The following is a 26,405-nucleotide window of genomic DNA, read 5'->3' on the forward strand; positions in this document are numbered from 1 at the left end:
ATAGAAGATACATAATACCTTCTGAACAATCTATCCGGATGCACCTTAGGAAAGAAAAAAATCGTGATTTTCCTTTTCTGTGAATCCGATACAGATCTCGCAAGATGAAGCCAAGTAGTGAATGCTGCTAAGGCGTTCACAGCTCATATAAAGAGCTGAATTCTGCCAAGTCCCCAAACTGTAAAATTTAAGACCCCGTAATTTTAATTTTATAGCCTTGAACACTGGAAAGCACTTTAGCCAACAAGGAAATGCAGGGAGACATGAGAACCTGGCACTATTGCTTTTGGGTTCATTTGCCAAACTTTGGTAACTAGCCACTTAAGGATATTATCCTTTCTTGTCTAAGTTAAACCAAGTGTGAGAAGAGAAACTAGGCTCCCTTTTCCATTTTCACCTCACAAGGTAAACAGCTTATCACCAGTTCAGTCACAAGTTCTCAGTTCTACTCTGAGGTGTGTCAGGAAACACACTCTAAGTGCAGATTTTAAATGCAAACGAATTTATTTTATTTTATGGAATTTAAATGTGATGCTAAATGAATATTCATCAGGAACACGGGAAGCCGAAAAAGGAGTATTTTAGGTTCACTTCCTGAATTTAGCATTTAGAAGGATTTGTGTTTTCCCACATGCATTATACTTTGCTTCTCAGAAAAAGGATATACAGTTAATACTGAGTCCATATAAATGAGTATCCCTTGCAAATACATCTGCTATTGGCATAATCTCAAGCACAGAACTTTGGAAAGTGATTTCTTTCAACAACAACAAAAAAAGCTTAGCACCTGTCAAACTGCACAGTATTTATTTCCACAACTGGGGTGCTGCCCCGAGTTGTTATCCTTTAGATAGAAAACCTAATGGATAACTAGGATCAATCTAGTATTCTTTCTCTACATCAGGAGTGGAAAGCTATGTACATCTCCAAATGTGGTTGGATCATAACTTTCATCAGCCCTAATCACACATCGAATAGTAAAGAATACTGAGTCACAATTCATCCAACTTTTGTCCATCAAAGGAATAAGGACCATCAGCAGAGTACTATCTGGATTTAAATGAAGGTTGAGCAACCAATGACTCTCAAGATGTTGGACTTCAATTCCCATCAGCCCTAGACAGCAGGGTCAATGTCACAAATGATAAGACTAGAAGTTCAACAGGTCTTGTAGGATCACATTTTCTCTATCCCTATATGAAAATGGCACCACTTACTAGAATGCTCACTTTGGTTGGACAGTTATAAACAAGAAGTCAGAAACAATTAGCAGTTGAGAAATCTTCATTTTTTCACATGTTTGCATTTAAATCACTTCCCAGAATTACTTTCCACCCGTGGGGATGGACACCTGCTTCGTTTGTGGTGGGGGGGGAGGGGAGGGGAGAGCTATGAGAAAGAGATTGAGGAGAAAGGTTTTTGGGAGATACCTTCTTAACTCTGTTTTCTTAGTGTCCTATGTTTCACAAAAGTGTTACTATGGGCCAGCACCAACCTCTGAAGCCCCATCTACATTGCCAGATAAAATCCAGATTATCTGCTTTGAAATGGGTATGTGTCTACACTGCCATATAATCCAGTTCATATCAGATAACCGTAATTTTATCTGGCAGTGTAGATGGGGCCTGGGGCCCCCATTCCACACAGTTGTATAAAATCCACATTGAACTGTATTATATGGCAGTGTGGACTCAGATAATCCAGTTTCAAAGCAGATATTGTGGAGTTTCTGCCTTGATATTTTAGGCTATATGGCTGTGTGGAAGGGCCCTGATCTTCTGGTGAATTTCCAAGAAAAGCAACTGTAGCCATTGAGCACAAATACTGGTCCATGGCAAATCAGAGAGAAAAATAGTCCCTGTTCTAGAGGTTGGAGACTTCAGCTTTCTGGACTGAAACTCACAGAATATCCCTGCCATTACAGACAAACATTTCCAATTTTAAGTGAAAAGAGCACCATGGAACTATATCCAAGACATGCCTAATGCACAGCCAAAAACCCCTAATGTGCATTTTATCCAGGCATAAAATGTATGGATTTTATGGTGGGAGGAATGGATCAGCTGGGACTTTTTCACAGTGGACAGCTACAGTCCTATGATTTCACTTTAACTACCATGACCAAACCTATGGAATCCTGAGTTCTGCAGTTTAGGAATGAACATTTGGAATTTCAACAGAATGTTCCTGTGCCTCAGCAAACTACAAATTCACAGGATGCAGCCATGGCAGTTAAAGTGGAACCATAGTGGTATAAACTGTGCAGTGAGAAAGGGCCCTAATTGATTCCTCCCTCCTATACTCCAAACATAGTCTACCAGGAACATAATCATGTCAGGAATTTTTAGTCATGCATTAGACGTGCCCGGGGTATAATTATGCAGTGTAAAAAGGCCCCTATACAATTCAGCAAATTGAAAGATTCTTCTATTTGCATACTCCAACATGGTATCATAAAATGCCACTTGATAAGGAAAACAAAGGGTTATGAAATAAACAGTGAAAGTGAACTGTTTAACAACAGAAGGTGAAAAATAAAGGGCAAACAGTGTTAATTGTAAAGCACAGCACCTGAAGCGGGGAAATCCTTCTTTTCAAATGATGTTAAAGGGGAAAAAAATATCCCAGTATCTGGGATTTCAAAACCATCCAAGATAACAAAATGGATTTTGAGATAACAAATCTGCCCAGACAAATCTGACACATTTCTCTGAGTCCAACATATTAGTAGGAGATAGGAAAGTGGGAGATAAACTGTACTTTACTCCAGTTAAGTCTCATTCAGTTCCTTGTAAAAGCCATTCTCCAAATCCAGTTATAATCAGCTTGGCTGCACAACCGCTGTCACATGGATTGTAACCTGGCTGATGGATCATAAACAAAAGGCCCTGATCAGAAGGCTATACGTCATAACAGAGGAAGCAAGAATCTCTCTAAAGGTTGGTCTTGTCTCTTTCTTTACTTATCCTTCCACTAAAAGGAAATTGGCAAATGATGATGGCAAGGCAGAATGATCCTGTAAGAGGCACGGCTCTCGGAATTAAAAGCTCTAAAAGGTGCTATCACCAGGGGACAATGCACACACCCCAATGTAAATGACTACAGGAAAGTGGAAGTCAAAAAGGTAATGCAGTGTACTTTAGACTCACTGCCCATTAAAGAACTCAATATTTACAGAATTGCCCCAAGGGACATGACATTTCAAATTAAAGGGCAAGTAGAGGGAAGGCAGGAGGAGTTGCTAGCACTCATTTTATTTATTTATCTTTAGCTTTGAATAGGTTTTCCTGGTAGGGTTTTACAGTATTTTGAGGATATATAAAGTGGATTATTCTAACTTTGGTTAGAAGACTGGTGTACTGAAGTAGTAAAATGAAAGTTTAAAGACCTCATCACACTAGAGAATGAATCCACTTTAAATCCGGTTTCTGCCTCTTGCAGAATTCCGAGGTTTGTCGTTTAGAGATGAACCTTTATCAGCCTCCCTAAACTACAAACTTCAGAATTCTGCAGGAGGCAGAAACCGGATAAAAATGGATTCATTCTATAGTGTGACTAAGTAGAAAGTCTTCAATACAGTCTCACTAAACTGCTACTCTCAAAGTGAATTATGAAATATTGCTCTCACATTTTGAGCTATAACTTCAATACCACCCATTTTGGCTGTTTTAGAGATTTACATAGATCCACTGGGCAGTGTTTATAGTGGACTCTGCAGAAGATGCTTCAGCTGAACTTTATAAAAAGGTAAATCAGCCTTTTTAGCAAGCCTTGCAAATGCTGACATGTCATCAGTAAATGTTAGGTTTTCAACCTGTTTTATATGGTCACTCTCTGTTCTGGGTACTATGGTGAAATTCTCTATATATAGAATCATAGAATCAAAGAGTTGGAAGAGACCTCATGGGCCATCCAGTCCAACCCCCTGCCAAGAAGCAGGAATATTGCATTCAAATCACCCCTTACAGATGGCCATCCAGCCTCTGTTTAAAAGCTTCCAAAGAAGGAGCCTCCACCACAATCCGGGCAGAGAGTTCCACTGCTGAACGGCTCTCACAGTCAGGAAGTTCTTCCTCATGTTCAGATGGAATCTCCTCTCTTGTAGTTTGAAGCCATTGTTCCGCGCCCTAGTCTCCAGGGAAGCAGAAAACAAGCTTGCTCCCTCCTCCCTGTGGCTTCCTCTCGCATATTTATACATGGCTATCATATCCCCTCTCAGCCTTCTCTTCTTCAGGCTAAACATGTCCAGCTCCTTAAGCCGCTCCTCATAGGGCTTGTTCTCCAGGCCTTTTATCATTTTAGTCGCTCTCCTCTGGACACATTCCAGCTTGTCAATATCTCTCTTGAATTGTGGTGCCCAGAATTGGACACAATATTCCAGGTGTGGTCTAATGAAAGCAGAATAGAGGGGTAGCATTACTTCCCTAGATCTAGACACTATGCTCCTATTGATGCAGGCCAAAATCCCATTGGCTTTTTTTGCCGCCACATCACATTGTTGGCTCATGTTTAACTTGTTGTCCACGAGGACTCCAAGATCTTTTTCACACGTACTGCTCTCGAGCCAGGCATTCCCCATTCTGTATCTTTGCATTTCGTTTTTCCTGCCAAAGTGGAGTATCTTGCATTTGTCACTGTTGAACTTCATTTTGTTAGTTTTGGCCCATCTCTCTAATCTGTCGGGATCGTTTTGAATCCTGCTCCTGTCCTCTGGAGTATTGGCTATCCCTCCCAATTTGGTGTCGTCTGCAAACTTGATGATCCTGCCTTCTAGGCCTTCATCTAAGTCATTAATAAAGATGTTGAACAGGACCGGGCCCAGGACGGAACCCTGCGGCACTCCGCTCATCACTTCTTTCCAGGATGAAGAGGAAGCAGTGGTGAGCACCCTCTGGGTTCATCCATTTAACCAATTACAGATCTACCTCACTGTAGTTTTGCCTAGCCCACATTGGACTAGTTTCCTTGCCAGAAGGTCACGGGGGACCTTGTCGAAGGCCTTACTGAAATCCAGGTGTGCTACATCCACGGCATCTACCCAGCTTGTAACTCTATCGAAAAAAGAGATCAGATTAGTTTGGCATGACTTGTTTTTGATAAATCCATGTTGACTATTAGCAATGACCGCATTTGTTTCTAAGTGTTTGCAGACCACTTCCTTAACAATCTTTTCCAGAATCTTGCCTGGTATTGATGTGAGGCTGACCGGACGGTAGTTGTTTGGGTCATCCTTTTTTCCCTTCTTGAAGATTGGGACCACATTGGCCCTCCTCGAATCTGCTGGAACTTCTCCCGTTCTCCAAGAACTCTCAAAGATGGTTGCCAATGGTTCTGAAATGACTTCCGCTAGTTCCTTCAATACTCTTGGGTGTAGTTGATCTGGCCCTGGGGACTTGAACTCATTTAGAGCGGCCAGGTATTCCTGTACGACTTGTTTCCCAATTTGGGGTTGGATGTCCTCAAATCCCTCATCCACTCCATCTTGCTGAGATTGAAGATGACTTTCTTTTTGTGAGAAGACCGAGGCAAAGAAGGTATTAAGTAATTCTGCCTTTTCCCTATCCCCTGTCAGCATTGCCCCATCTTCTCCTCGAAGAGGCCCTATCGCCTCCTTGTTTTTTCCTTTTTCTACTGACATAAGAAAAGAATCCCTTTTTATTGTTTTTAATGTCCCTGGCAAGCCTGAGCTTGTTTTGTGCTTTAGCCTTGCGGACCTTTTCCTACAGGTGTTGGCTATTTGTTTGAATTCTTCTTTGGTGATTTCTCCCTTTTTCCAGTTCTTGTGCATGTTTATAAGTGTGATTTGCTACTAGCACGTAATCAATTACACTGCTTCCGCATCCTGATATATAGGTAAATTCCCCACAATTCTCAAATTTAGGGTCACCATTTATTATGTTTAAAGCTAGTCTTGTTGTCATCTGCGCTAAGCATGTACCTACAAAGTTGATCTTGTTATCCTTAGATTTCCTATCAATCTTGTTTAAGTGGTTGTCCATATCTTCTAAATGCCAAAACTTAGAGGCTAGTAAAGTTGGATTATCTGGGCCCAGGCGAGCATTAAAATCTCTTGTAACAATTAAGTCAGATTTTGGAAAGTGTGATTCTAACATTACTATATAATCTTCTAGTTCCTCCCAAGTACGAATTAGCTCTGCCCTTTTGTGGCTGGGAGAAATATATATACATTAACCAGGAGTATCTGTGTAGGACCATATTCTATGTGACAAGCCATAGCTCTATGGCTGCAGTTGTCGAGTGGTTTAACTTTAGCCCCAAGAGATGTAGACAGCAGAATGGCCAGGCCTGCTTTCGGTCGCCCTCTACCTTTTTCCACCTATTTACCTGGAGTCACATAAAAATTTACCTGGAGTCACATAAAAATATTTTAGGGCCAAAAGGGATCCCAAGTGGAAAAGTTTAGGAAGCCCTGCCCTACATTACAGGACTGGAGCTTTTGAGCAAAGAATCCTAACATTTTTAGCTCAACAAACTATAAATCCCAAGATTCTACAGCATGAAGCCATGGCAATTAAATGTGGGATCAAACAAGTGCAGACACACTCTGTAGTAATACAATTATGGAACAACGTTCCCAAGAAAGGTAAGCTGCTGCATCCATCCTTTATGGAACTTTTGACAGATGATTAAAAGTATATTTGTTAGGATTTTAGCTTTTAAACTTTTAGTCTTTTTTAAAACTATGGTTTATGTCTTTTTTATTTTTCAGTTACTTTGGGAGCCTTGAGCAAAAAGTTATTTACTAATAGCAGGGGATTGCTACCAAAAAACGCACACTATGGGTCCCTTCCTCATAGCCTTGATCCAGAGCTCTCAGAAAGCAGTACCCTTATGCCCCTTTCCCACTGAACACAAGCATTGATGACAAGTACACTAAATGGGAATTGGGGGGGGGGGGGGCTCACAAAAGCTAAGTCCATAAATGCCCAAAAGTCTTTATGGTGGATACAGCAAAACGTCTAGGTTCAGAAACACAATGGCCTTCTACTGTATATCAAAAGCTCTCCTTTTCCTCTCTGTATATTCTGTGCTCTCTGTATAATGGTGAACTACAATTCCCAGATTCCCAAAGCAATCACCCACAAACCCAGCCAGTATTCACAGGTTCCCATGTTGGTTCTGTGTACCAAGTTTGGTCCAGATCTGTCGTTGGCTGGGTTTAGTGTTCTCTGGATAAGGGTGAACTACAGCATCAATTCCTCCAAACCTGGTCATGGAGGTTCTGCGTGCCAGATGTGGTCCAGGTCCATTATCAAACAGGGTCACAGTGCTCTACCTTGATGCAAGGTGAACACAACTTCCAACCTGTTGAGTCAGTCCCCCAAACCTCTCCAGTCTGTTCATTTGCTGATCAATTCCTCTATGTTTTCTGTGTACCATAGGAAAGTGTAGGAAAGGGTTAAGGGAGAGGCAGTGGGTGGGTTCATGCAAATCCCACACAAGGAACCCTGGGATGCCTGCCTGTAATGGAGGAAACATATCAAATCTAGGATGAAATTATCTCCGAATGAAAGCATTCCTTTGGTGGTGGACTGTAGTATTTGGGGAGGACATTGCAAGAGCTTGGGCTACATGTTAATGGTGCTCACTGTAACCTGCAATGTCATTGAGAGAGTGCCCTTGGAGGCTTCTCAGCACTTCAAAATATAGCCTGTTAGTGGTGGCCAGAGGCTGTTTGTGTAAGTGGACACTTCTGCCACATACACACATTCACATTTTTCACTTTTATTACGTGTCTAGATTTAGGACAAACAACAACAGTTTTTGAAAGTTTCATGCTTGTCACTTCCTTAAGATTAAAACGGTGTGAAATTTCTGAAACTATATTTCACTATCATCCCCTTTAAAAAATATTCGTTACAAAACAAAGCCAATTCTTTTTACTCTGGACAGAGAATTGTTTTGGGTTGGTGGGATTTGAAGCTGAGAAAACTTTTTCAAAATGCATTTCAAAGAACTTGTGTCTGGTGCAATCCTGCTTTTTGGTTCATGTCAAAATAGAAAGAGAAATTTCAGTGACTGGCAGAGATTTCAAAAGGAATATTAGCAATTCAAATAAAAACATGAAGTCTGGGGAAGTTTGATCCCCACGGTATCTGTAGTGAGCAGAACACACACACACATCCAATCCCCAGATTCTCAGGATATTGCATAACTAGCAACAGCCTCTGAAGATTAACAAGTTACTCATAATGGAATTCATGGAATTTTCATACAATGCTTAAATGAACTTAATAAACACATTTGTACTGTATACCTTGCAGTGTGGCTCAAGCATGAAGTATGCGTTCAAATATATTCCGCAAAGTACCAGGATCATTTTTTTGTGATTAAAAATGGAAAAATCAATGCACAATATTAAAGTTTAATACAGAAGACTATGTTCTCTATGGCATAGCAAAGAAAGGAATTAGCAGTTTTCCATTTATCTGAACATCTTGGGCAAATAAAAAAAATAAAAAAAGGTTGGTATTTTGTACAACAGGTGGGGGAAAAGGATTGCATTGAGAGGAAAGAATTGAGTTGTATCCAGATTGCTAAAAGAAAGAAAGAAAGATCAGTGCTTCAGCTGCAAAGAAAGAAATTGAACAGCTGCAACATTTCTGCAACCACTATATCTCCACACCCAATCATACTGCATCAGTCAACATTTCTATCTCGTCATATAGCACTAAAAAGACATGACACGGCTGTCATGTGAATCTACCTATTAAGCTGGCAAAGACAGATACATTTCAGGTCACCAAAAACAGCACTGGATGATTTCAGCCTAATGTTCACTTGCTCAGGAAGAAAAAAACACACCGCCAAATTGCCACAGTAAAATCTATTTCTGAGAAATACATTGTGCTAGACCCATTCTATAAGCTCCTGTTTAGTCTTTCAGTATTCACAGAGTCAGCATGCCATTAAGGAAGCAAAACAGTGCATATGTCTTCTCAGACCTCTTACTTGCTTTCCTGATTCCAAGTTCCTTATTCCCTATAATGGTCTGGTTTCCCCAAATGGGGAAAAAAACTAAAGGACACAAGAGTTCTGCTATACCCCACAGGAACCTTCACCCTGATGTCTCCCAGGTGTGTGTTGTCATTAGCCAAAAATGGGGGGTAGTGGGTATTGTAGTCTAACTCATCTGTAGGGAGCCAGGTTGGAAATGACTATGTTGGGGGATTCATAAAGGAGTGCCTTATCTACAACAGACTGAAATGCCTAAAGTAAAACCCCCATCTCCCATGGGCACCTGAAACCATGAACATTACACACCCTGTATTTTGAATATACTTGGGCCAGAAGCTTTGCATAGAATTGCATTGGAGGACCTAGAGAGGCCAACAAACACTTCCTGGGGGAACATTTTTTGGAGCATGAGTAAGTGAAACATGAACATAAAATCTGTGGATAAGTGGGTTGTACTGCATGGAATTATTTTATTGCTGAATTTAAAGAAAGCAGAAGCAAGTATGTACTTTCTCTGCTTCTACAAATCGCAAAATGGCACGAATGTGCATTTCAGATGAATAAGAGATCAAGTGATGAGATCATTACCATTTTGACAAAAGAAAAGGCTCATTATGATTTGCACTTTGCTGAGCAAACAACTCCTTTTTTCCTCCAAAGTTGTTTTTTGAAAGGAATGTCTGAGTACACATTTCCTCACTGAGCAAGGAAAGCTTGTATGAAGCACCAGATCTATCTCCCTGTGTGCGCACATCGGGGTGGACTCAGCTTCCATTTTGGGGATCTAAATAATACATGATCTAAATCACTCAGGAAGAAAGAGTGGCTCAAGACAGCTGATTGAGGCAAAGCTCCTTATTTTGTAAGACACATATTATCTATAGAACAACATATATTAGTTATTACAAAAGCAATTTTAAAAGTCCAAGCTGGACTTACAAGAAAGTGATTTGATCTAGAGCACTTTGGTTCAGGATTCCAACCAGTTAGTTAGCCATGCCCTTTCCCAATATATTCCATTGCGTTTCCCTCTCCCCTTTTATAAAGTCACAAATGACAGCATTCTGGGAGACCTCTAAGCGTGAACTATTTTCAGGTCTTCGCCCCACTTATGATTTCTTCCCTGGTTTTAGGGGAATCCTTTTCCTAGATTTTTCTCTTTTCCCCCCACAATATATATTTTTTCAAGACACGGGTAGAATAATATCACAATCCATCACCATTTCAAAATACATATCAAATATTATTTTCTTAACCTTGCCTATTCCACCTTTATCTCCCACTTGTGGGAGATACTAGAACCGGATAGTTCTCAAGCCTGCTACTACCTCTAATTTTGACTGTATAATCGAGCCCCCAGTGGTGCAGTGGGTTAAACTGCTGAGCGGCCAAACTTGCTGACCAAAAGGTCAGTGGTTTGAACCTGGGGAGTGAAGTGAGCTCCCACTGTTAGCCCCTGCTTCTGCCAACCTAGCAGTTCGAAATCATGCAAATGTGAGTAGATCAATAAGTACTGCTCTGGTGGGAATGTAACTGCACTCCATGCAGTCATACCAGCTACATGGCCTTGGAGGCATCTATGGACAACACCAGCTCTTCAGCTTAGAAATGGAGATGAGTACCACCCCCAGAGTCAGACAGGACTAGACTTAATGTCAAGGGAAAACTTGACATTAAATCAAGTAGTATTATGCCAGTATATATGGTCAGCTTAGAATAGTTCAGTGAGTGATATCAAGCAAAGTAGGAGGAAATATTTTTGAAACAGGAAGAAATTGACATTCCCTTGCATCTCAGTAAATAAAGCAGGCCTCCACTCATACATAAGAGTCACAATGATTGTCCAAAGAAGAACAGAAATGTTCCTAATTACAAAGCAGCTTCCAAAAGGGTCAAATGATTCATGTGGCCATCTGGATGTTGGACCGCAACTCCCATCAGCCTTCACAATTGGCTTTGCTGGTAAACAGGATCCCCAGCTCTGACCACAAAAACAATGGCAGCAAACCACAGCACTTCCCCATACCCCACTGAAGGAGGATCAGGTGAAATTGCCCTGTTTATGTTTATTATAGCAATTCTTTCTCTTCTCCGGTGGACTATTCCAGGACAATCTAACATATCAACATAACAAAATTCTATTTTCTTCTTGAAGCCTAAACAATATAAAGGAAATAGATTCCATCCAATCTTGAAAATTAGGGTCAACCCTGATTAGGACTTGGATAGGAATCTGTCAATGAATTTCAAGTGATGTAGGTTATATTTATTTCAGAGACAGGAACTGGTGAAGCCACCTCAAGCTCTAAGAAAACCCTGTGAAATTCATGGGGTCGGCATAAGTCAGTAGGCAACTTGGAGGCACACATTCTTCCCAGTGACTGCCTTCTTTACTTCTGGGCTAACAAAGCATGTGTCAGCACCATTAATATTTGTGATAACTGCTTTCCCACCTCAAGAGAGATGAGAGAGCTGTTTCTCCATGGAAAGATATTCTTTTCTCCCAAGTGTGAAGAACCGCTTTCAGCCTCCAGGGCCATTTTCACTTTCAGAGAAATTTCCAGGGGCTTCATTCCAATAGTGAATAAAGCCAAAACAGGGGAACCAAAATTACTGGCAATTTTATTGTAAAGCCCTTCCTGCCAGTAATGAAGCCTTCTGAGAAGCACTTCAACTTCTGGAATGGGAAAGAAAACTTGTATGGAAGCTGAGAAGCTGCCAAAAGTGGTTTCTGTAGGGAGTTAAGCAAAGGGCCAGATCTGTCACTAAGGAATAAGGTTTCTCTAATCCTGCTTTACCTAAAACCATAACAATCCACCAGCACCTGTAACTTAAATCTAGACAGGCCATGACTTTTTAAAACAACAACAACATGGATCAGGGGTGATGGGAAAATATTGGAGCGTCAACCCTCAGTTTTGGATAGTATATCAACATAACAACCAGCCAGTGAAAACAGTATTTAGGAATACAATGGGCCAAAATCTATGGATGCTCAAGTCCCATATATACATACACATACAATGATATAGTAAAATGCTGTCCCTTACATACAATAGCAAAAACTGCCTTTTGTAATTGGGGATGAGTCATTTTCAAGCCATGAATGATTGAGTACCTGGGTACAAGATTTGTGGATATAGAGGGCTGACAGTATAGAAGATATGAAGCGTAGCCCAGACCTAGATGAAAGGAAGCCCCATTCCTTCTTGATAACCAACTCAGTACATCTTGCAACAACAACCCTGCAATGCAGAACATGTTCACCATCTCTATACTGTATAATAGAAGCAAGTGAGAAGAAAATGAACATGGTTTACCCTAACTAAGGGTGCATCTACACTGTAGAATGAATACAGTTTGGTAGAATTTAACTGCAATGGCTCAAGGCTATGGAATCAAGGGAACTGTAGTTTTATAAGGGCTTTAGCCTTCTCTGTCAAAGAGTACTGGTGCTGGTGGTGTTATACAGCATTAATTCTACACTGTAGATCAGTGGATCCCAACCTGTGGTCCGTGGACCACCAGTTGTCTCAAAGAATGAAAATATGGTCTGTGGCCTCACTATTACTACACCGTTGCCTCGAAACCACATGGCAATGAAAGTGACTGGTCTTGTAAAACCCACTTATAGTGCAGAGGCAACAGGGATGTTGGGAGGGGAGAGGCTGACTAGTACCCACGAAAGATTACTACTGCCACATCAGCTCTAGATTATTAAATGTGGTTTTCTGTGGGTGAGCAGACGGTAACTACTGCATGGCATATGTTCTGTATCAGAAACTAGAGCTGATGTGGTCTATCCAATGACGTTTTCTGAATCAGCACCCCAAACAACCAAACCAAATCCAAAGTTGACCAAAAACTGATTTGTAACCCTTTCAGTACTAATGTTGGAGAGTGGTCCCCGATCAAAAAACGGTTGGGAACCACTGGGGTAGATGCATCCAAAGAGACTGATAAGGTGACATCCAGCATCATCCCATCACAAGCAACGTTGTGATCTGGTGTGTTCAGTTGGACTCCACTAGGAAGTGTCTTTTCAGTGTACATGTGTAATAATTAAAAGGAGTGTCTCTGAACATGTCCAAAGTCCATTACATTTTACAGCCAAACAGCTCAGCTGAGAAACATTGCCAATGTATATGTTGTAATTTGCAAGAATTATCTGCCTACAAATAAGTGTTCAAGTCTCACTGCACGGCCACATACAAGTCACTTCCTCACAGTTTAATTTACCTCTCACGATTGTTGGAGGGGGAGTTGTACTAGAAAGCATTTTTAACTGGAATGAACAGGAATAAACAATTAGCTCCTTCGAAAAGATAGTGTTGATAGTGAAATTCCACTGATGTCAACTCAGGACATCCCACTGTAATCAAAGCATCGGAAGAAGCAGGCTGAGATCTAGGAAAGCCTGTGCTAAAATAAATGGATTAACTTGAAAGATGACACTAGGTAGCTCTTCCACCTTTCCTTTTCATATTGAAACAGTTGACAGAACTACCTCTTTGAAAACTAAACCCCACATATCTGCCTGAGATGCCTCCATCTGGGGCTTTTACCCTGGTAGAATTTTGTTGATACAGGTTGAGTACCTCCAACCTCTATTAATGTTTTATCCAGGAGAGTTTGGGATTTCACAGTACAAATACAGGTATTTAAAAAAATCCAAAACAGTTTTGGATAAAACATTTTGCATAAGGGGGACTCAACCTGTACCAACAAAATTCTACCTGGGTAAAAGCCCCCAGATGGGGGCATCTCAGGTAAAACAGGAATGGAGGGATCTGGGTACAAGATTTGTGCAAATGGAGGTCTGACTGTATAGAAGACATCAAGGACAGCCCAGACCTTGGTGCCAAATCTGGCTCTCTGCTTAACTAGCTGTGCTCCGTCCCTATAGAAACCACTGTTGGGTGGTTTTCCAGCTTCATCCAGGTTTCTTTTCCAATTCAAAAAGCTGGAGTGCATTTCAGACTTCAATCCAGGCAGCAAGAGCTTTATGAAATCGAAGGCTTTCATGGCCGGAATCACGGGGCTGCTGTGAGTTTTCCGGGCTGTATGGCCATGTTCCAGAAGTATTCTCTCCTGATGTTTCACCTGCATCTATGGCAGGCATCCTCAGAGGTTGAGGGGCCTGTTGGAAACTAGGCAAGTGGGGTTTATATATCTGTGGAATGTCCAGGGTGGGAGAAAGAACTCTTTTCGGTTGGAGGCAAGTGTGAATGCTATCACTGAATAGCCTTGAAGCTTCAAGGTCTGGCTGCTTCTTGCCTGGCATACTCCTTTGTTGGTAGGTGTTAGCTGGCCTTGATTGTTTCCTGTCTGGAATTCCCCTGTTGTTTGAGTGTTCCTCTACATTTACTGTCTTTTTTAAATACTGGTAGCCAGATTTGGTTCATTTTCATGAACAATCAGGGCCAGCTAACACCTACCAACAAAGATTCTCCCAGGTGGTACGCAGCCAGACCTTGAAGCCACAAGGCTATTCAGTGCTCATCAGAATGGCCAATTGCACCATTCACACTTACCTCAAACAGACTAGAGTTCTTTCTCCCACCCTGGACATAAACACTGCTTGCCTAGTTTTCAACAGACCTCACTATTTCTGAGGATGTCTGCCATAGATGCAAGCGAAATGTCAGGAAAGAATGCTTCTGGGAATGGCCATACAGTCCAGAAAGCTCACAGTAACCCAGCTTTATGAAATTCATTTATGTTTCCTACACACCTACACACAAAGCATGAAGGTAATTTTATACACTTTTGAAGCATGAATTTGTTCATGAAATGACATTTGTGTGTACTGAACTATCAGAAAGCAATTGTATCCTTTATGTGGACAATTTGAGAATGTTTTGGATATCCGAATAAGGGGTGCTCCAAGTGTATTTGCAGTTCCAGTACCTAAAATTATAATCCTCCCACTGAGTAGTATGCAAACAGCTCTTTCGTTTGCCACTGATCCATAAAAACATTTGTACATAGAGCTAGTACAACAGCGACAGGGTGTCATAAATTAACATTCCTCCTCCTTCTCACCCACCTGCTTAAAATGATAACCCTTCCAGCAGGAGAAATGCCTGTCCAGACAGCTTTTTCCTTTGGCCACCCACCATCCAAAACATTCAGATGTGAGTAAAACTAGTACCAAGGCGAGGCATAGTACTATTCTTACTCTTCCCAACCCTCTCTCCGGGGCTCCGGACCACCTTGAACTGTAGGAAGCATCTAGATGTAGAATAAATGCAGTTTAACTGCCATCATTCAATGCTGTGGAATGCTGGAATTTGTAGTTTGGTGAGGCAGAGAAGGCTACAGATCTTGTAAGACTCTAACTCCTGGGATTCCACAGCATTGAGAAGGCAGTTAAAGTGGTGTCTGCCTGCATTAGTTCTACAATGTAGATCAGGCATGGGTAAACTTTACCCTCCAGGTGTTTGGACTTCAACTCTCATCATTCCTAACAGCCTCAGGTCCCTTCCTTTTCCCCCTCAGCTACTTAAGCAGAGAATGGTGGGAGTCGGAGTCCAAAACACCTGTAGGGCCAAAGTTTGTCCATGCCTGGTGTAGATGCATATGTAGGCCTTGACATCTCTTCCTCTTGAGCAAGTGACCCCTTTAGCCTGCTTTGGAGAAAGCCAGAGATGCCAACTCAATTCCCATTGACTCCTGAGAACTTGAACCCAGGGCCTAAGTAGCAGAGTGGAGCAAACATTTTGCATAAGGGGGACTCAACCTGTACCAACAAAATTCTACCTGGGTAAGTGCCTTCCCTGGCTTTCTAAAGGATGGAAGGTGCATCTACCACTGTTTCTCAACCTCTGGGTGGGTCATGGGGGGTGTCAGAGGGGACACCAAATACCATCGGAAAACACAGTATTTTCTGCTGGCCAGGGGGGTTCTGTGTGGAAAGTTTGGCCCAATTCTGTTGTTGGTGGGGTTCAGAATGCTCTTTGATTGTAGGTGAACTATAAATCCCAACAGCTACAACTCCCAAATGTCACGGTCTATTTTCCCCAAATGCCACCAGTGTTCACATTTGGGCATATTGAGTGCTCGTGCCAAATTTGGTACAGATCTATCATTATTTGAGTCCATAGTGTTCTCTGGATGTAGGTGAACTACAGCTCCAAAACTCAAGGTCAATGCCCGCCATACCCTTCCAATATTTTCTATAGGCCTTAGGAGTTCTGTGTGCCAAGTTTGGTTCAATTCTATCGTTGGTGGAGTTCAGAATGCTCTTTGATTGTAGGTGAACTATAAATCTCAGCAGCTACAACTCCCAAATGACAAAATCAACCCCCCCCCCCCCTCAACCCCACAAGTATTCAATTTTGAGTGTATCGGGAATTTGTCCCAAATTTGCTCCAGTGAATGAAAATACATCCTGCATATCAGATATTTACATGATGATTCATAACAGGAGCAACATTGCTGTTATGAAGAAGCAACAAAAACAATGTTATGGTTGGGGGTCACCACAACATGAGGAACTGTATTAAGGGGTCAGGGCATTAGGAAGGCTGAGAAACACTGATCTAGACTGTGGAAGTGATACAGCTTGACACCGCAATACCTGCTGTTGTTCAATGCTATACAATCCTGGGGTTTGTAGCTTGGTGAGGCACCAGGGAAGGGAAAGTAGTGTCAAAGTGCCCTCATTCTACTGTGTGGAGGCATCCAGAGTCGTCCTGTCCTCCTTCCCAATTTCCCAGGCCGGCTACCTCTCAGCCACCTGACTGTGGGCGCATCTAAACAGTGGAAGGAATGCAGCTTTGCCACTGCCGCGGTTCCATGCTATGGAACCCATGGAGTTGTAGTTTTGCAAGGTCCCCCCACTTCCCCAATTACCTAAAACGAGGCCAACCACCTCTCAGCCATGAACAGCCACCTGACTGTGGACGCATCTACACAGTGGAAGAAATAGAGCTATGACATTGCCACGGTTCCATGCTATGAAACCTATGGAGTTGTAGTTTTGGAAGGTCCCTCTCCTCCCCCCCCCCCCTTCCCCAATTTCCCAAAACGAGACGGGCCACCTCTCAGCCATGAGCAGCCACCTGACTGTGGGAGCATCAACACAGTAGAAGGAATGCAGCTCTGACATTGCCGCGGCTCTACGCTACGGAACCCATGGAGTTGTAGTTTTGCAAGGTCTTTTCACCCTCTCTGCCCTCGTCAAAGTCCTGCTCCTGGGCATTCCCTTAGCCTGGAGCCCTGGGCAAGCAGATAGTGGTGTCAAGCTGCCTTCGTCCTCCGGTGTAGAGGCGCCCGAGCGGAGGCGCGCGAAGAGGTTGCATAAGAGCGGCTCCCAAAGGAAGGAAGGAAGCAAGGAAAGAAGGAAGGGAAGAAGGCAGGAAAGGAGGCAGGAAAGGAGGAAGGCAAGGAGGCGCGCTCAGCTCGGGAGCGCCTGCCTCTGCCCCGCGCCCCGAGGAGGAAACTTTGCCTGCAGGACTTACCCCTTTTGGAAAAGGAAACCCAGGAAAGAATGGAGCGACGGAGAAGGAAGCGGAGGAGGAGGGCGGGGGAGAGAAGAGGCAGCAGCAGCAGCAGCCTTGCCGCCTCTCCTTCCTTCCTTCCTTCCTTCCTTTCCTTCCTTCCCTCTTTCACTGCGTCCGAAGAGGCAACCTGGCGAAGGAGGCGCCGCCGCCGCGCGTAAGGCACCAGCTGCTCCAGCTGGCGGAGGGAGAGGAGAGAGGAAGGCCAGGAGGAGGGAGAGGAGGGAGAGGAGGAGGCGGGAACTCGGGAGGCTTCTTGAGGAGCTCCGGCGAAGCCCTCCCCTCCCGCCGTCCCCGGGGAGGAAGAAGAAAGAGGAGGAGAAGGAGGAGAGGGAGAAAGGGTGCCTGGCGGGCTGTCCCCGGGCCCATCCTGCCTTGAGAGGCGCCGCTGGGCAGGGACACAAACATGGGATTAAAGCCCGCTGCGCCGCAAAAGCAGCAGCACAAGCAGCAGGGAAGCGGGGGAGGGAGGTCTCGTCCATCACATCTACACACGCCTGGAGGGATCCGTGGATACAGAGGGTGCCTCTAGGTCAGTGTTGCTCAACCTGGGGGTCGGGACCCCTAGGGCTAGGCGGGTTGTGAGGGAGTGTCAGAGGGGTCGCCAAAGACCATCAGAGAACACAGTATTTTCTGTTGGCCATGGGGGAAGTTTGGCCCAATTCTATCCTTGGTGGGATTCAGAATGCTCTTTGATTGTAGGTGAACTATAAATCCCAGCAACTACAACTCCCAAATGTCAAGGTCTATTTTCCCCAAACTCCACCAGTGTTCACATTTGGACATATTGAGTATTCGTGCCAAGTTTGGTCCAGATCCATCCTTGTTTGAGTCCACAGTGCTCTCTGGATGTAGGTGAACTACAACTCAAGGTCAATGCCCACCAAATCCTTCTATTATTTTCTGTTGGTCATGGGAGTTCTGTGTGCCAAGTTTGGTTTAATTCCATCATTGGTGGAGTTCAGAATGGTCTTTGATTGCAGGTTAACTCTAAATCCCAACAACAACTCCCATATGACAAAATCAACCCCACCCCACCCCCAACCCCACCAGTATTTAAATTTGGGCATATCAGGGATTTAGGCCAAAATTTGGTCCAGTGAATGAAAATAAATCCTGCAAATCAGCTTCAGGTGAACCATATCGCAAGACAAATAGTTTTGGGTTTCTTTGGCCTGACACCTATCTTTGCCTACACATAAACCATGGGTCCGATGATTACCAGGCTTGGGAAACAGCTGGAAGGGTTTGCCCAGCCTTCCTGTTCTCAGGGGATTATCTTTGCTGGGTCCTGGAGAGCTGAATGTCTCTGGGCTATGCCTTGATACATTTTATAAAGCAGTTTATACATTTTCTATTCAAGAGTCATGAAAAATAGATAAAATTTATTAAAGGATTAGAAATGATAAAGTTTAGGGGTTTACAGCTGGTGGGAGCTCAGTCTCAATCTTCTGAAACGTTGAACTTGCGCAAATCTTGCACAAATTACTCCCAACTCCACTACTCTTTTCCACTGGAATCCAAGGAAGCCCCTCAGATGCTGGGCCAGTGCCTGGCTGCTTTGTCTATTTGGTTGAGGGCAAACAATCTGAATATTTCTCCCGACAAGACAGAGGTCCTCCAGGTCAGTCACACATCTGACTTGGATATAGGGTGCCAACTTGTGCTTGACAGGGTTGCACTTCCCCTGAAGACACAGGTCCGCAGCTTGGGGCTCCTCCTAGACTCAGCACTGATGCTTGATGTGCAGGTGTCAACGGTGGCTAGGAGGGCCTTTACACAATTAAAACTCGTGCGCCAGCTGTGAAGTCTGACTTGACCACAGTGGTTCACACCTTAGTTACCTCTAGACTGGACTATTGCAATGCACTTTACATGGGGCTTCCCTTGAAGATTGTCCAGAAACTCCAATTGATCCAACGTTTGGCAGCCAGACTACTCACTGGGGCAAATTACAGGGAGCAATCAACCTCCCTGTTCAAGGAGCTCCATTGGCTGCTGTTCATCTTCTGGTCCCAATTCAAGGTGCAGGTTATCATCTATAAAGCCCTGAATGGTTTGGGACCCACCTACCTTTGTGAGTGCATCTCCTACCATAAACCTGTACAAGATGGTGGTGGGGTATAAATAAAGATGATGATGATGATGATTGGCTCTTTAAAAAAAAGGAAAAATCATATACTGTGTTTATTTCTAAGCCCTTGATGAACTAGAAATCTTCTGGAAAGTGGGGGCGCTATCGTGGCTCAACAACATTTTGGCAAAGTAAGAAGCTATAGCCTCAGGCAGCCTAATTGGGGCCTGTCATGCCAGGGAAGCAAATGGTTATTTTTACTGCAGAGGAGAGAGGGAGGTGGTTTTTGCAGAGGTTTTTTCCATGATGTACCACAATAAATGGACTAGCTGTGCGTGTTATACCCACCCATACACACCCCTTCCTTTGGATGAATGAGGATGCCATTTGCTGTTCTGCCTCAAGCAGCAAACATCTTCAGCTAGCCCCATGTGTGCGTGGGTGTTGTTTCTGAAGCAGGCATGCGGTGTCCAAAACCCAAGGCATAACATGATTCAGACACACAACCTATATTCAGCAGGAGGACTGCAATAGAAAACGTCGAGACTATGACAATTTTTCATTCCATTGGCAAACTTTGTGCTGTCCTGTTCTCTGTTGTTATTGTGTGCTTTCAATAAGTTTTTTGACTTATGAAGACACTGGCATGGGGTTTTCCGGGGCTGATAGAGTATGACTTACCCAAGATCATCCAGTGGGTTTCCTTGGCCAAGTGGGGAATCGAATTCTAGTCTTTATAGTTGCAGTCCAATGGTCAAACCAACTATGCCATGCTCAGTAATAAATCCCATTATGTTTCTGGGCACCATCTGATAGGATTCTGGCAGCATAGAGAGCTCAGTGTTGTACTTAACACTGGAGATCTGATGGGTGAAGTCTCCTCCTTTGCCCTGCACTGGATAATGTCCACTTCATGGTGACTGGGTGCAGTGTGTGGAAAGGAAATGTCCATAGATGTTGTGCTGTACGAATCTGCCTTCCCCAGTGTTTCTAATATTTGAGCATTTCCTCACAGCCATATAACCCAGAATATCAAGCATATAATCCACAATATCTGCTTTGAACTGGATTATGTGAGTCCATACTGCCAGATAATCCCATTGAATAAAATCCCACATTATATGCTTTGAACTGGAATAAATGGCAGTATGGACTCAGATAACCCAGTTCAAAGCAGATACTGTGGGATTTTCTGCCTTGATATTCTGGGTTATATGACTGTGTGGAAGGGCCCTTAGTCTACTCATGAATTGAAAGTTTTGTCCCTTTTGTAGAATTTTTATACTTTTTATGCATTCTCTTATTTCAGAGGAAGTGATGGGTGGCACCCCATTTGGGTGAGGGATGGAGTTGTACCCACCCAGGTGCACTCTGGTTGCTGTTAATGCAACTGGCAAAAGGTAATGTATAGGGGGATACTGGATACACTTTGCATAATGCTCAAGAACGTATTTTTGCTACTGCTTTCACCTCCTAGCTAAGGGCATTTATATCTGAGTAAACATGCATAAGATTACATTCTGATCACTTAATTAATTTTCTTCTTATGTGAGTCAAACAATACCTCTGAAGGAGGGGAACGTGGGTTTTTTTCCACATTATATATGCATGTCTACTCTGCAGCAAGTTTCATTAGAGATGAGCACTAGCTCTTTGAAGACTGGTGCCTGACTGCAGTTTTAGGCACAGTTTTATTGAATTAATTTTCTTCTTTGTTCCAATAAAAAGACAGATTAAGTGTAGGGCCCAACTTGACAAAATGAATAGGTAAGACCTACAATGCAGTCCTAATAACTTTCTAAATTCTTGAAGAAAGTAAAGTAATACACATTACCACCCAAAGAGCTGGAATGCCATTAAGCCTTGAGTTAGGAATCTTTTATAGGTAGGGGACTGGATTCCTCCTCACCCCAGATCTTTCTATGGGGCAGGTGAGGCCAGGGTGCCAGGTACATCATAATCAGGATACTGGGGCATTCAGAAGTATTGGGTACATTACCAACGTCATAGTATGTATACACACACACACACACAATATATATATATATAGAGAGAGAGAGAGAGAGAGAGAGAGATTCATATAATACTTATAATATTATAATGTAATACAATATTATAATAATACAATATTATAATTATATATTTTATATTACACGTAATATTACTAACAATATTACAATATAATGGCATAGTACAATATAGTAATATATAAAACTGATATTGTGCTATGCTAATAATATATATATATCTTGTAAGCTGCTCTGAGTCCCCTTCGGGGTGAGAAGGGCAGCATATAAATGCCATAAATAAATAAATAGTCAGGGACCAACCTTTTTCACTATAGGCTTTCACCAACTGATTAGATTACATATGGGATCCTTCCTCTTTAGAACATGAGGCATGTGAAGCCATGTGGCATCAAGGAATTGTGCCTGCTTTTTGCCAGGCTTCACAGATCCCTCTCTAGGGGCAATGCATATGTAGGAATGCCACAAGCTGAATGAAAGCTGTACCTTTTTAAGGATTAGGAAGAAAATGGAAAAGGCTAGCCTTGATCCCTCTCACTCTGAGTTCCTTGAGTTCAGATCATAATTAGTGAAGGCAAGGAGCACCAACTGAGCCACACAGCCTCATGATGCATGCCTCCAAGTGGTTCTCCTCATGACAAATCAAGAGGGAGATCAAAGTTATGGAGAAAGACCTGTAAAAAGGTGTATCCTGAAAATAGAATCAAGGAGCTGTGCAGTACAGGTTAGGCCTGAAGGCTAGAAATTCCTCATGGATGCATTGAGGTCATGTTCTAAGATGATTTAACTGCTCAGCTATTTGTTACTGGTTCATCATGCTACTTCCCATCCTCAGCACTCAGGGATCAGAATCCTGTTTGTATACAATGGATCTCTACATGTGGCTGCCTTTGAAGACATCCCAGAAACTGCAACTGGTGCAAAGCTTGGTAGCCAGGCTTCTAACTGGAGCTAATTGTAGGGAGTGTACTTCACCCCTATTAAAGCAGCTCCACAGGCTGCTGGTAGGTTTCCAGTCCCAATTCAAGGTGCAGATTATGACCTACAAAGCCCTAAACGGTTCAGGCCCCACTTATCTTCATGACCACTTCTCCCCCTATGAACTGACACAGGCTCTAAAATCCACTGGGGAGGCCCTCCTCTCACTTCCATCACCATTGCAAGTAAGGCTGGTGGGGACAAGGGAGGGGGCCTTCTTGGTGGTGGCCTCCTGATTTTGGAACATCCTTCCCAGGGAGATTAGGTAAGCCCCCACACTGTCCCCCTTTCAAAGGGTTCTGAAAACCTGGATGTTGCAGTAAGCATTTGAGTAGGATTAGTCCCTAGTGATATAGGCCCATTCCCTAGGTCGCTAGATAGTACTCTGTTTTGTACTTCATCCACTTCCCTGTCCCTATGTACGCTGTTTGCGCTATCCCTTGCCCAGCCCTTTATAGCTTGATGATGCCCATGTTAGTAATCCTGGCCATTGATTTTTGTTGAACCTGGCCTAATGGGCGTTGATGCGATCTATTTTGTACTCTTTAATGTTAGTATGTTTTTATCTGGATTGCTATATTTTACAATGCTTTTATTTAAATGAATGATGTTTTATAGATCGTTTTATGCTTTTGTGTCTTGTGGGCACTCTGTTCCGTGTGTAAGCCACCCCGAGTTCCTTTGGGGAGATGGTGACAGGAAACAAAAATAAAGCTATTGTCATTATTATTATTATTGGTCTCCACTTGGGTTTGGTTCCGGGACTCCCTATAAATACCAAAATCCATGGTTGCTCAAGTCCCATTATATACAATAGAATAATAATATGGCATCTCTTATATCATATGTCAAATTACTCAAAGTAGTGACAGAGAGAGCCTGTGAAATTATTTGGAGGGTGGGGGGAGGCTGCGGCAGGATATGCCTGCCTATATATCAATGTAATATCTGGCATGTGAGAAAATGTTTACTTTTAGGATTTTTTCCCCTGAATATTTTCGACCCATGATTGGTTGTAGGTGCAGAGTTTTTGAGTATGGAGGGTTGATTATGCTTCACTGGTGCATTCTGTGGAGATGGTGGGGGTGGAATGCAACCATTACCAGAATGCACCAATGGGATTCTGGCTACAATTAAGAAGTAGGGGGTTCCTGATCAAATGCTATAACTTCCATGCAGCTGTGAGTATTGACAAATATTCTTGTTGAAGAAACAAAGCATATAACATGAATGTTATTAGACTTACCTTCATTTTTTATTTTTATATTGTTACTCACCTGTCCTAGAACAACTCAATACGTATCTATTTTGAATTATTCTCTTTAAGTTCAAGGAGGCAAAGAGTCTGAAGAAAGGGATAAAATGCTGAAGCCTTAGTATCAGTTGAAGAAAAGAACACAGGCTCTTATACCATCTTGGTAACACTTTATGCACAAATACACAAGCTAACCACAAGTGAAGGTGATCTCTCTTAACAAGGACGAAGATGCACCATCCAAAATAGAAAACCTCAGTTTATCCTGTTCCTCTCTAAAAAAGAAGGCCCATCAAGTTTCATGGAGCTTACTTCCAAGTAAAAGTCCCAACGATTAAAGCTTTCATTTGCACAGAAACCCGAATCTTGTAAGGTGTTCTCCTTTGATCTACCAGCCTTTAAGTGTCAGGTGAACAGAATCAGGGAGAGGCAATTAAACAAAGTTGACAGCTCCAAGGGAAAGAGACTGCATTTCTTTTATTTTAGCATCTGTTCAAAGCATACATTTCCAAAATTAGCTCATTCTCTCTTCCATGGTTCTATACATATTTCTGGAACGATCAGAGTACAAAATGGACTAGCATTATAAAGCTGCAGTGAAATCAGGACACCTTTTTATAATACTAGGGTTTTTCCCCTCACAATTAATAACATCCCAGTTTTCTTTAGCTCTTATCTGAGACTTGCTTTTCTTGACAAGCTACTCAGCAAGGGAAAATGTGTCTGCTTTCCAAGACTGTCCTTGGTTGTACTCTGCACAATTACAGCAATGTGATGCTTCTTTAACTGCCATCCTACAGAATCCTGGGATTTCTCCATGGCAGCTCTGCACTCTACATCTCAGACTTCCAAGATTCTGCTGTATGGAGTCATAAGAGTTACTGTGCTATTTGAAAGATTTGGTTGTCTCTAGCAGGCATTAGAAGATAAATGCAACTGTAAAACAGCTAATGTAATCCACTGGATCTATAGAAGTAAAGGAAGTGTTTACTTACCCATTTCCCATTGATTCAACAAGGCTTCTTTAATTGGACTAAAATTGGATTTAGCTCTCTGAATGTTGGAAACACAACTAAAAAAGGGTAGTACCACATTATAGAAACACTTATTGCTATCTGAATCACCTCAATTCTTGCCTCATTTAACTTCTGTTCTAATTCATTTGCAAAGCCATTTAAAAAACAATTGGTGACAAGCTGACTTCAATCCTATTTAATGTTCCCCCTCCTCTCCTCAAATATATTAATGTTCTTGTAGAGATGTTCCTTCACTCACTAATTTCCATAAGTTCCCATCCCAGCTTGTGTTTCATATGCAAGTTTTGTTTTTGTTTTTTTGTTTTTTGCAAAGAAATGTATGAAGAGTCAGAAACTAGAGTTACAGGGGGAACAATTTCCAGAAAACAACCACATTTTGACCAGCTGCTTATGCAGAGCAGAATATATGTCAGCAAGAGTAGAAGGGGAAGGAAAGTTTGGTAATCAATTTATGATGAGGCACAAATATCATAAGGCTATTGTCACATTACTGACTCTCTCTTTATGGTGAGACAATATATCTATCCTAGTTTGGTTGGCATCACATTTAGCTTTTTTCTCAGTTTGTTCGATTGTTGCTGTTGTTTATTTATTCAGTTGCTTCTGACTCTTCATGACCTCATGGACCAGCCCACACCAGAGTTCCCTGTCGGCTGTGGCCACCCCCAGCTCCTTCAAGGTCAAGCTAGTCCCTTCAAGGATACCATCCACCCATCTTGTCCTTGGTCGGCCCCTCTTCCTTTTTCCTTCCATTTTCCCCAGCATCAATATCTTCTCCAAGCTTTCCTATCTTCTCATTATGTGGCCAAAGTATTTCATCTTTACCTCTAATATCCTTCCCTCCAGTGAGCATTCAGCCATTATTTCCTGCAATATGGACAAGTGTGATCTTCTTGCGGTCCAAGGCACTCTCAGAATTTTCCTCCAACACCACAGTTCAAAAGCTCAGCCTTCCTTATGGTCCATCTCTCGCATCCATAGGTTACTATTGGGAACACCATTGCTTTAACTATGTGGATCTTCATTGCCAGTGTGATGTCTCTACTCTTCACTGTTTATTGAGATTGGTCATTCCTCTTCTTCCAAGAAGTAAATGTCTTCTATTATGAAAACGTATTTTTAGTGCATGGCAAGCTCTAAGCTGGAGTGAGTCCCTGATAAAACAGAGTTTTGAAAAGCTACTCATTGGGATTAACCTCCCGGAGAGCACATAGTTTATTTCTTCTTTCAACACAGCAATGTGTTGACCTACCAATAAACAGAATGGAGGTCTATTCTAATGAGGGATAACCAACCTGATCCAGGCCTGCATATGCCATTCAAACCAGTTTGTCGCTTTCGATGGGATTTGGCAGCAATTTATTTCAGCTGGATCAGAGGATCTGTGTGCTAATGATTATTTATGGAATGAACCTGGACCTGAACTGGATGATCAGGGGCCATGTGTTAGTAGTCATCATTTCCTCAGCATGCCTACAGCGGCATGCAAACACGCTCCCAACAGCGAGCAGCCAATTACAATGTCATTTGGAAGTACAATTAGAGAAAAAG

General features: G+C 42.5%; 1 protein-coding gene across 3 annotated transcripts in view; it reads right to left on the reverse strand.

Moving 5' to 3' along the window:
* The window catches only part of PKIB (cAMP-dependent protein kinase inhibitor beta), a 68,713-nt gene extending 50,990 nt beyond the window's left edge, over positions 1 to 17,723 (reverse strand). For 2 of the 3 annotated variants that reach the window (XM_060753271.2, XM_060753270.2), the window contains exon 1: positions 17,445 to 17,723. The gene's annotated coding sequence lies outside the window, so the exon portion shown is untranslated. Of the gene's footprint in view, positions 1 to 12,097; positions 12,116 to 17,444 lie in introns of those variants that run through there. The other variant, XM_067466899.1, reaches the window with a different exon arrangement.
* Between the last annotated feature and the right edge of the window lie 8,682 nt (positions 17,724 to 26,405).

The sequence above is a fragment of the Anolis sagrei genome, chromosome 1, assembly GCF_037176765.1.
Source record: "Anolis sagrei isolate rAnoSag1 chromosome 1, rAnoSag1.mat, whole genome shotgun sequence".
Lineage (NCBI taxonomy): Eukaryota > Metazoa > Chordata > Lepidosauria > Squamata > Dactyloidae > Anolis > Anolis sagrei.